Here is a 13,038-nt window from a genome sequence, read left to right as displayed (position 1 = left end):
ATCGCACGGCACTCAACATTTTGTATTTTATAAGGTCTGTGGTACGTGATTTTAGGCCCAGATCCCGGCGGAAAATTATTAACATTGTATATAATATTCGTAAAGATATCGGCCGGCGCGTTTATAACTGCACCCGTGGCGTGCGCCGGTCCGGTGCGCGCCGTCATGTAAGTACAACGAAGGCGTATGCCCCGGAACGTAGCGCGTTGCGGTTTCAGTTGCTAAAAAGCCACCACCGCCGGTACGGGTCGTGCGAACGTCTCGTTGCCCACCGCCACCGCCGTCGCCGTCGTAATCGCCGTAGGTATAATATCGTATATAGTATTGTTAAACGTGCACCGCCCGACGATATCGTTATCACACACGCAAACGTCGTCGCCGTGACGGTTATGTCGAAAAAATGAAAGCCGAATGAATAAAAATCGTAAATGTTTCAAGCACGCCCGTGCGTCTGCTAGTGTTAACACATAAAATTATTATAATATACCATTGCCGCGCGTTATATTATAACTGTAGAAAATGCAGTAATCTTGGTCGTCGCGATCGTTGCTTTTTTTTTTTTTTTTGTTTTGTTTTGTTTTATGGTGATCGGTGTGTACAACAATTATTATATCGTTAAACATTAACGTTTCCGGCGGAATCTGCTGCAGCACATCGGGGACCGGTAAGAGACGACACCTCCGTCGAGACTCGTGCGGACAACGATTGGATCGCACAACTTGCACATAATATCTACCTCGCATAACAAAAAAATCGGTAAATACACATTTTATTCTGTTAAACATTTTTTTTCCACGTGACATTACCGTTTTACGGCCGGACCCGGCGATAGTATAATAAAAATATTATTATTTACTATTACCTGTCTATTTGTATTACATTTACGTCGATCTGCAAAGTCAGTGATATAGTTTTGTGAAATACAACATAAAGTGTTTTATTGATGACAGCCGCTCAACCGAAATGGTATTGCCCGTGCCTTACCATGTTTGTATATTTTTATGACAATATCCATGTCGAACAGTGTTTACGAGATACACGTTTCGAGAGTACCTAACCGAGTATGAAATAAAATAATCACTTGTTTAGTGCGCATTCATTAACTCGAGTTTTCTTTTGTAAACCCTAAAGACAAACGCACAAAGAACTTGTTACAGCCTTGGAATTTCTATAAACCAGTGCATTAAAGTTATCTTTTAACACGCAATGTGTTTATAAAAAAAAAAACAAACACTGAAACACACTAATCTCACCTGTTTATAACATTTTTATTCCGTACTTCCGTAGTCTTAAGTACAATTCATATGAATATATGATGAAAACTTAGAACGTAAGTAATACAATTTTATGTAATACGAAATTCTAGAATGCCATATAAAAGTACTACGCTATTTTATAAGTTTCTGCTACCTAACAAAAGTTTTATGAAATCTGTTTTTAAATAGGTAGTGACTTGATAAACATTATTTTGATTATCATAGGTATTTCGTTTTATAGTCTCGTGTTATATGTTGAAACAACTTATTATCGTTAAGTGTTACATGTACTAGATATATCGGTATATACATAATTAGGTATTTATTTATGGACTTAGTTATACAGGTTTGTGAAAAAACAACGTTTTGTACACGATGAGGGTCTCATATTTATATTATTTCAAGAAAAAATTAAATAAAACAAAATTACCTCTTGGCTTGAACAAAAAAATATTGAAACCTCATTAGATTATTGATTTTTACTGCGTTTTTCATTAAACTACTCAATCAGTTCAATTTTCATTATTATTATTTTAACCTTTTGATATTAACTATATAAAACATATAACGCAAAATATTTTAATTAATCAAACTACTTTTGGTTTGCAAAAGCATAATATAGCCGACAGGCCGTTTTCGCTTAGAATCGTTTTTTGTATTTGATGATAATCATTGAATTCACTACATATTAACTATACGGATCACTATACCTTCTATAAAGAAAAGAAATTTCAATGGTTATACAATTTAAAATCAAGTATAAATACATTTAATGTTACAAAAAACGAAAGCAAACATAAAGATGTTTTATAAAAATCAACAGAATTGGTTTCATACATTAAAATTAAAATAAGAAAACCTACACTCGGATTGGAGCTCGACGAAACGTCAAACACATAATATACAAATAATTTTTTAAATAAAATTTCATATGGTATCGACGTTAATAAATGTCAATCATTAACCATTATTAACCAGTGGTACCTATATATCTGGCGCAATTCTAGTAATAATAAGATTTATACTCAAAATTATAATAGTAGATATAACTCGTTAAACTAATATGGAAGTCTTATAAAAGACATTATATAATTTGACACAATTTTATGTTAATAAATATTGCAGGCAACAAAAATTTGCTTGCTGTGTAGTATATATTTATAGTCGCTTTTAATAAGCGAGAAATATACTTAGTATCTACTTTATTTAAGATACAACAACAAACAAAAACTGTTTTATGTTATATAATGATTAAGGCTAAATGATATAATATAAATAAATAAAATTCCTACTATATAATATTAAATATTATTTAATTTTAAATTTCCAAATACTGAGGGAATGCTTTACAATATGAGTACTAATAGTGATATCATTTAATAAAGGCCGTGGAAGTGTTTGAGTTATTGATACGCATCAGTGAAATGTTAAGAAAAAAATCATAACTGCATAATTATTAAAATTTGTAAACATTTGTTATTATTTTTAAATATTTCAACTATTTTAACTATTAAAGGTTGATCTTCTGTCTTGTTACCAAACTATAATAATATGATATTACAAAATCTTTATTTTCAAATATATGAATTATTTTTACAATACAATGAATGTATCGTAAATAACAAATACAGCAATAATATTATATAATATCCATTAAAATTTGAACCCCATTGAGTGGTTAAAACGGTAAATTATGAAAAATTAATAAAAAAAAAGTATTTAGTTACAGTTATTTCTAATAAGAATTGGTTTTGAATGTATTGGCTTATATATATTTTTATACGTTCCAACATATTTTTGAACTGATCGTTCTAAAAAAAAAAAAAATAGGTTAAAATAAAATAACTTACAAATATCTCCTAGCTACATAATGTAGAAGATCACTACCAACAAAAAATATCCAATGTATGTTTTAATGATGAAATAAATGATCACTTATTCTGAAAATTATTGACGAAGTATGCATTTACAACATAATACAATTGTGAGTTGATAATATCGGTTTGTATATTATATAAATTATACATTTGCTTTAACTCACCTAGTAGGTAATGTGATTGCTCTTCATAGACCCAAACAAAAAACATGCACGCTTGCCTTTGGTGACTTTATATACTTGTAGATCGTAGTGATAGGATTCTCTTTGGTATGTTTAAGCAAAAAAAAAAAAAAAATACTAAGTATGTGATGCATGAGTGCATGACTTCTATCCTAGTGTCCTGTAATTTATCTGCATTTCTAAATATATGCTTACTTTTGTCCAGTGGTTTGTTGAAAACACATAACCTCTGAAGCACATATTAAATATTTTCTTCTCAGACGAGCCACTTAAAGTTCACTACATCAAATATAGCCAATAAATTATTATAAATAATGAAAATTTATTATAAGATACTGGTTGAATAAGAAATTTTATGAAAAAAAAAATATTATCAATTATTAATTAATATATTATTATACTATTCAACTAACTGGCATAATATTATAGTAGTTGATATTGCAATACTATATACAAATAAACACGTGGGAAACATAATATGCATTATTATTATTATTATTATTATTTCGTATTGTAAATATAATACTACTAAGCAAACTATTTGATTCTAAATAATGATTTCTCCTATATTACTCAGTAGAATAATAGAATGTGTTAATTTGATTTTATTAAAGTAAAAATAACCATATTCTTTATTTACAAAAGTTTTAAGGTTTAAAGTTGGTAGGCACAATCACAAAATCACAAGCTGAGTTCGCGGCAGTAAATGAAATGGCAACTCTATCATTACCCATAGTCGTATAAAAAGGCAATCGCTATACATGTTGAGCTCGATAAGACGCATAGACTTGATGGTAAGAACAAATTGTATATTGGGTCAGTATATGATACTGATATTATTCTTTATGTATTTTATTATTTAAACCAAAACATAACTGACACAACACGATAGTCAGTAAAAATTTACTTTATTTTGAATAATTTTATTTGTAAGAATTTTATTACATTAATGTAATTTACTTATAATGCTCTACTTGAGCAAAAAAAAAAAAAAAATCCAAAATATCATTCCTATTTTTATCATTTGATAAATTTTTTACAACATAAATTATTGCCAATTTTGAAAATCTTCCATTAACATTGTAGAACATAGCCATATTTAATTACTTTTAACGAAGGAAAATATCTTTCAGAGGCTACGTATAGCTATGGTTAATGCAATATCGAGGAGTTGATAATAGGTAGTTAATGTAGAAATATGATGCAAATAGTTAATATTAATCTTATTGAGATAACTGATATTAGCTGCAATGAATTTTCTATTGAACGATCATAATAATAATTTGTCGTATCGTTTACACATTTCTGATTGAAATGAAAAATAAAATAAAACTTATAATTTATAATTTGCAACAATATTAATTTTTTTTTATCTTAACATTTTTGGAGGCTAGGTATGTCATACTTTAAATACTAAGTAGCCTAATTGTTTCTCGCTCTCCCTAGTTGTATTACTAATTCTTTGCCTATTGGTGTTGGAATACTCATTGCGAAATACTATTGAAGAACCTACATTAAATTATATTTAAAAATCAACGTAACTAATATACTTATTTATAGTACCTAGTGACTCGTTACGTGATTTTTTTTTAAGTGGTTTTATTCTTTTATTTTTTATTCTTAATTATTATTATTATTTTATTTTATAAATTATTATAATAGTAAGGAACTATAGATTAAGTATAGATACATTTTAGAAAATGTGCTTATTTTATCTCTTTTGAGTATTGTGTACTTAAGGAAACATTTTTTAATTTTTACTTTCAAACTTAATACATTTCATTAACATGTATGAAAAATTATACATAAAAATTGTTTATCTTAACATAATAAATTTTGATACGGTAAATTTGTACTACAGGTGTTTAATTGATTTATTTTACTTTGTTTTAACGAGTTAATTCTATGCAACTATAGTGTGCAATTTAAAAAACAAAATGTACAAACATTACATTTTTAAATTTAAACAAAAACCGTGACTTTAAATTAACAAAATGATTACGAATTTCACGTATGAAATACTTTTCATTTTCTTAATTATGATTTATTCTTTGATATTACTTATCCAAATAATTAAACTAAATTATTACTTAATATTCATAAATTAAAAAAAAAGTTGATAAACTTGAATAATTATTGGCCATAAACAATACGGAATACTAGTTATCTACAGAAAATATTATATCAAATATTATTATACGTAATTTCTGAATTTCTAATTAGAAAACAGAAACATAAATGTTGTACTATAAAATATAAATATTATAAATTGTTAAATTGTTAAATATTTTAAGTATCACGAATTATGATACTTTTGTTCTTTAATAATTGTATCTTGCATAACATTAAAAAACTATTAATTAATAACTACTAGAAAATTATGTAAATTAATGTTATGAAATATTAAGGTGGGTAAATGAAAATGTTGCAAGTTAAAATTTTAAAATATATTTAATTTCCATTTCTAACGCAATTACGTGGCTTATAGAAGCATCATTAGTTATCACATGATTGTTGGAACCTATCGTATATAAAATCAGTTTTTCGTTCCACGAATCATGACAGAAGACAAAATAATTGAGAAACCATATTTTACACGATATAGATAATAACATTATTGGTGCATTATCAAAGACATTTTTGTTTTCAAACTAAAATTATTTTTGTGACATTTTCATCATCTACAAAAAAATTTAAATAATTGACATCAGATTCAGTTATTAACCATAAGAAATAATTTGATCTATAAAAGTAACGAATGTGAGACATCCTTATAAAAATATTTTATTATATATTTCGTATAACCAGTTAGAGAAACATACTGATTGTGAAGAATTAAATTCAACATGAAATAGTTTTTTATAAATAAATAAAGCTACTTATTTAATTAAAATATTTTATCGAACAACTTATACAAAATATGTTTATAGGTAGGTATATATAGTTTTATTTATATAGCTTTATGTATATATATATAATAGGCATATTATGCATATAAATTTATTTTTAATTATGCACAAAAATAAATTCGTAAATTAACTTATAATTAATAAGTATACATTTTAACTTTTTTATTAATTAAATATGAACATGAATAGGAATAATAAACAAAGAAGTTTCTAAAACTTACAAAAAAATAGCCAAAAAAGCCAGATAAGATTATAAGAAACTTATAAACTTATAACAAATATAAATGCTCACTCGCTTATTTATAATTCAATTTGCTTCAACAGTGGATTATTATTATTATCAAAGATTAGATAAACTATAAAAAAATGATAACTTTTAGGTTTAAATATCACTTACGGTTAGAGATTGATTTATTTAATACTTCGGTATGTTCAAATTTTAATCATGTGTGTTTTAAGTACAGATATTATTAATTTTTTTTTTTTTTTTTTAATGATTATTAATATTCATCTTATTTAAATTTAAATCTTTTAAAGTCAACCAGTTAATTTTCAGTTTATCTTATATTTTATTTCCTTAGAATAATATTTGTATGATTTGTATAGTATAACTAGTAAGATAATAAAACCCTTAATGAAACAAGATGGGGGAACTCGGGGTTGAATGTAGAATTTAGTGCTGAAATCTAGTTGTACAACATCCTATTTAATACAAAGCTTCCAATTGACATAAAAATCAATGCTTAGTAACATAAATTAAAGTTCCGTTTAATAATAAAAATCAACAAAGTTTTACTTTATTATGGAAGAAAACCAAAAAAACATGATTTGATATTGTGGGAGTATAATGGTGGATGAATATCTATATTTACAATTTTTAACACGATAATAGAAAATAAAACTAATATTAATTTATTTTAATTATTTTTAAATACAATTTAGGATTAAAGTAGGTATGCAAAAATAGTTTTTTAGTTAACATTTTTACGCATATAGTCTTGTCAACTTATTTGAAAAATACTTTTGAGTATCCTTTTGAGATGAGCCAATTTCATTACAACTGTATAATTCATTAGCATTCATTTTATGTTGAGAAATGTTAAAATTGTACCTACATTTAAGAAATCGAAAACTTAAACAAAAATAACCTATTGCATTGAAACTCAACGCACAAAAAAGACGTCTTTAAATATCCCATACTGTTCTATTGTGTCACAAAATATTTATAAATAAAATTTGTACAAAATTGCGAATACATATTCTATTCTAAACAAGAAAAATAATGTTTAAAAAGTATGTTATATTATGATAAATATATTGAATTGTACTTATTTCCTTTAAAATTTCACTAGAATACGCTGTAAAAGCGAAGTTTGTTGTTTTGCTAAACTATCAAATACTGTAATTAGGTACGAATATAAAATACTTTACTTTTAATTTGAGCCAATAATTTTAAACATTTCATTATTTAATAAAAAATAGTTCGTAATTTTTGTTTCAATCTATAAACTATGTATACTAACGCAGTTATATTTACTTGTATTATTAAAAATAAAATATTTGGAACAAGTGCACTTAACCTACAAATCTTGTTACGTCTAAAAAACTCACCAATATTGCAATATTAAAATTATTATAGGTAATTATAATGTCATTGAAATTAAGAATAACTTCTAAGCATAGAAGGGTAGGGCCTAGGAGTAAGATTTTTGAGTACGATATCCTTATTAGGTGTATGTTAAATCAAATTACCATAGGTAGGTACGTAGTTGTATTTCAACAGTTACTTGAATTGTGTGTCTCATCGTATTTTATAAAATACTTACATGTGTCTAAATTTTATTGTAATTAATATCCATATATAACACTATTGAAACATACGTATCATAATTCATAATGTTAAATCAGAATTTTTAATTTACAATTTAATGATAATTAAAAACATAAATTCATAAGATTGTCATATTAAAAAAAATAATATATTTATATTGATGACGTATCTTATGGAGAACAAAGTACTTTAAATTAGTTAACTATATTTATTTATTTTTTATATTTTACTTACATACTTTAAATTTCTAAAAAAAAAATGTATTTTTATGCTTTAAATATTGATACGATTAAAATTTGACGCTCGGCATTAGTTGTGAAGATAAAGTAATTTAAAATTAGTACGTACTGACAAACTGTAATAGTATATTATAGCTTAATGTACCAATAACCAAAAATTATTTTAATTAAAAAATATATTTTGGTTTTTGTTTATTGCGTTATTTCTTATACTCTTTAAATATTTTAAACGTAAAAATAAAATTCTTTAATTTTTCTATTTTTTTCTCTAAAATTTTCAGAAATTTTGATTCTTATTCGAAGTCATATATTTTTAAACATTTTAAAATAGTAAAAAGATACAAAAGTTTCAAGTGGCATACTCCACATAGATTGGGTAACGTACAGAGTAGAAGTTACTTTACAAGTTTTATTTTTCCAATTTCGCTCATGCTTGTAAGAAAATCTTAATAAAACAAAAAAAAAAAAAAAGAGACAGATACTGTATTTTTTCTTTGGTAAAATATTTCTTTTTAGTATTAAAATAAATTGGATTAGATTTACAATATAGGTATTAAAAAAATGATAATTTTAAATATGTGATAAGAAAATACCATTTAAATGGTTAAAGTAAAAGGGAACATGTTTAAATACATTTAAATGTCTCATTATAAAATATAGTTAAACTGAATAATAATCATGAAGTTATAAAATGTGTACTATATAATTAATCAGTTTTACATACAATAATTATATTACTAATTAAAATTTTCAATTATAATGAATTAGTATCTCTAATCGTTTAGATAAGTTCGAAGTTTTGTAAAAAAAAAAATGAATAAAATATATATACTCATGGATCGTATTTAGACAATTATAATAATAGGGTTTAAATAAGAAAATATGTTGGTCCCTTATAGAATAATAGTATATTTATGGTTCAATGAATAATATACCCACAAAACTTCTTCGTGTGTGTAGAAATATCAAAATATGAGAACATATTTTAGTAATTAATAAATTAATTGTGTAATAACAAAGGTGTAGTACTTATGTAAGTTCTTAATTTTTTCAATGGAATAGAATAAAATGTATCTTATAATTTAAATGATGACGATTTAAAGATGATAAATTAAAATGAATGTTATTTTTTGTCATATTTGACATGTTGTTATATAAATTTATCAAATAATATCTAGCAATATATTGTATTTAAATATAATAAATTCCCATATATAATACAGATTACTAGATAACTACTAAAATAAACTAGCCTGGTATAAGATTTAATATGAATTTCATTTTATGTTTTCATTAACTTGAGATTATATACTCATAATATTATAATTTATGATACATAATATTGTATATAGATAATTTAATAAAAAATTGTTAATTCCTATCTCCCAATTTTTCTTATTAATTTATGTTTTTAAAGTTGTTTAATGAACAAAATGCATATGGTATTAAAACTTACAATTCACATGAAGTTTTAATAGTTTTATAAACAATTTTCAATTAGTTTGAGCTTATTTATTTTTAAATCTCCTTATTATAAATTTATAAGTATAACAAGATCTTCAAAATACTTCAGTTATTCAGGAAATGTTTTAATTTATTTTACTTTTAAAATAACTTTGTACAATGTCTTGTTTTATTTATATTTTATAATGTTTAACGTTGTCTGGTTTTGTATTGTTATTCGTGCCAATTTAGTAAAACAACTTTTATTTCTATGACCGTCTTTGGTTTTTGATTAGTAAATAAAGAAATCTGAAATAATAGTAATACAGCTTATACAGGTATAATTTTGGTGAAGTCATTGCTATGCCCACGTCTTATTTATGTTGTGATAAAACTTCTTCTTAAATCTGCGATAAATCACTAAGTTTTAAAGAACTCGCATTGGAATTCAGTTAAAATCACGAGTAATTTAATTTTTATATGTCTTCAACACTTATCTATAGTCTTTTCTAATGCGTATAATAAATTTTGAAAAGATACATTTTCAAAGAGCTAACATGTATGTATAATAAATAGTTACTGAACAAAGAAGATTTCTTATCTTAAAGAATTTTGTTCGTGAAAATATTGTAGATTTTTTATTTCACTCTCTTCATTATATAACATCAATATTATATTTCACAATATTTTCTTAGAACTTTTAAACAATAAGTGTATACAAACCATTGTAACTTAAATTTTCACTATTAAACACAATATATTAAAATCAACAAATAATGATAGGCATATATTATTCATTTTGGCGTTAAAGGATTTATACACTTTTAGGTAATTATATACTTTATTATTCCTTAACTAAATTTTTATGTTTTATTATTTTATTCTACACGTATTTAGTGTTATTAATTTGATTTGTTCAATTAATTTTTTTTTCAGTACATTTTTTACGTATTTGATTACATTATATTTGCGTATAATAATGTACACACGGACGTCCCCAATTAAACGTTTATCTTTACTCCTAAATAATACATGTGTTGTGACTGTAGATATTTATTTTTTTTTAGTGTATACCTACCTATACAGATACGTTTAGATGCTTAATTAATAATTTGATATATGACAAAAAAAAAACAATCATAAAAATATTTCAATCATTTAAATTCCAAACAAACAAAAAATATACTGTTATATTAATTTGTGTATTTATAATTCTATTTAGTATGATTTATATCAATTTTATATTTAAATATAAAATAATAATGTAAACAGTATACTATGATACACCAGGGGCTAGTATAATGACATAAAAAATAAATACAAATCGTAACTTTTTTCATCTATTATAATCATTATATTTTTAATTTATTCATTTGATGAAAATCAGTATTGTATAATATTAATTTTGTATATTTCATTGATTGAGCTGATAAGTAATGATTGTACTTTTTTTCACCAAAATTGATGTATTGTTTTTTCCACTAAATTTATTTATAACAAATCAGATATGTTGTATATAATTATTTTTCATTAAAGTAATAAATTATCCTTATTTATTTTATATGCCTACTAACTGTTGTATTGTTACACTTAGTCAATACATGAGCCATCGAACAAGGTCGATTAGCCTACCTAGGTGAATAATTCTCTGGATTACATCTACATGTTAGAATTTATTATATAAAGCTACATGCTGGTGTCAACATTCAGTAAAATCTTACAGATTGGTGTGGTAGTGTGGGGGGGGGGGTGTAAGATACATATCATCCTTCGAAAAGGTACAATATGCACAAACCTGCTCAGTCGGATATGAATTATTCTTTATGACAGTATGTCGAGCAAAAACAACACATATTTATAGACCTAATAATATTCTAGGCTTAAGGTGACACCCTTGAAAATTACCGGGAACATTTCTTCTTAAGAACAGATATGTCACCAAGAATTTCTAGAGAGTCGGACAAACATATATATTTTGAATATTATATTTTATATTTGATAAATTCTTTTTTTTAAATTTAATTATTTAGTATACAGGGTGTTACAAGGTGTTTCATAAAGGACGCAATTTTTAATTTTGCTATAAATCAATTTTATTTCATAAGAAATACACTTTAAATGGTACATATTATCTCACTATGACTGAGGTTTAAGCGTAAAATACAATATCGTGCATCTGCCCCCTCTAATCGCCCGACACGCAGTGACTGTTATCACTCCACCTGCCCAAAAGCCACTCCAAACGGTTACTCGTTGAGGATGCATTTGTTTCTCCATCATGCTTACCCTTGGGTTTTCATTTTTCCAAATTTGACAATTTTGTTTATTGACATATCCACTAAGCTGGAAATGTGCCTTATCACTAAGGATGATTTTTTTTTCACAAAATCAACAGAACGTTGATTCGTTAAAACCCAATTAACTAATTAAATTTTATTCCGCTCCATGACGACAAATAAACAAAATAACTATCACTAAACACAATAAATAAAAACCTCAACAATCATAAATGAAAGAAATCATAAGAATATATTGCCACCAACTTAACAACAAAAAATTACCTAGCATTTTGAAAACTGCGTTCTTTATGAAACATCCTATATATTTTTATACTGATTTTATTTTGATTTAAATGTATTTTTTACTGATTTATTTGAAATTTTAATTTATTTGATTTACAACTCTACACACAATTATTAATTAACTACTACTAAAATTCGATCTGTATACATCAAAACACTCCAAAAAGTATTATTATTTAGTTATTCATTATTCATGAAATAAATAGTTAATGTTCTAATTCAACATAGTATGACGATATTTACAAAATTATTCACATAAAAAATAATACAAATATATTTATATACATATTTAAATGTTGTATTGTTTATTTTAAGAACAATTAATAATTTTCAAAATAATAAGTGTTTTACGATGAGAATTATTTAATAAATTTACTGTAGTCACTGAAAAAAATAAATTAAATACTGACTCAAACATTTATATACAGAATTATGTTTGGTAAAAGATTGAAAACTATGGAAATACATATTTTGTTGTATTTAACTTCATTATGATAATAATAAATTATATGATTTATTGATTATAATTTGCTTTTTTTATATACAATATAATTTGAATAAATTAGTAAAGTACTATACACTTAGATGATAGTATATAGGTATTAAACAAGTACACACTTTTTTTAATTAAAATATATTAACATATTTTAAACTAAGTATCTTTTGAAAATAAATAAATATATATTTGATATTTTAATATATTAATATTTACAATTATA

The 13,038-nt window shown here is 24.5% G+C and overlaps 1 protein-coding gene across 1 annotated transcript in view; it reads left to right on the top strand.

The window, feature by feature from the left end:
* The first annotated feature begins 205 nt into the window (after positions 1–205).
* The window catches only part of LOC114118990 (zwei Ig domain protein zig-8-like), a 221,587-nt gene continuing 208,754 nt past the window's right edge, over positions 206–13,038 (top strand). Inside the window, exon 1 of the mRNA XM_050202814.1 lies at positions 206–756. The gene's annotated coding sequence lies outside the window, so the exon portion shown is untranslated. The remainder of the gene's footprint in view (positions 757–13,038) is intronic.

The sequence above is a fragment of the Aphis gossypii genome, chromosome 3, assembly GCF_020184175.1.
Source record: "Aphis gossypii isolate Hap1 chromosome 3, ASM2018417v2, whole genome shotgun sequence".
NCBI classification, from domain to species: domain Eukaryota; kingdom Metazoa; phylum Arthropoda; class Insecta; order Hemiptera; family Aphididae; genus Aphis; species Aphis gossypii.
The sequence above is the reverse complement of the archived record's forward strand: the minus strand, read 5'-3'. Positions and strand labels throughout refer to the sequence as shown.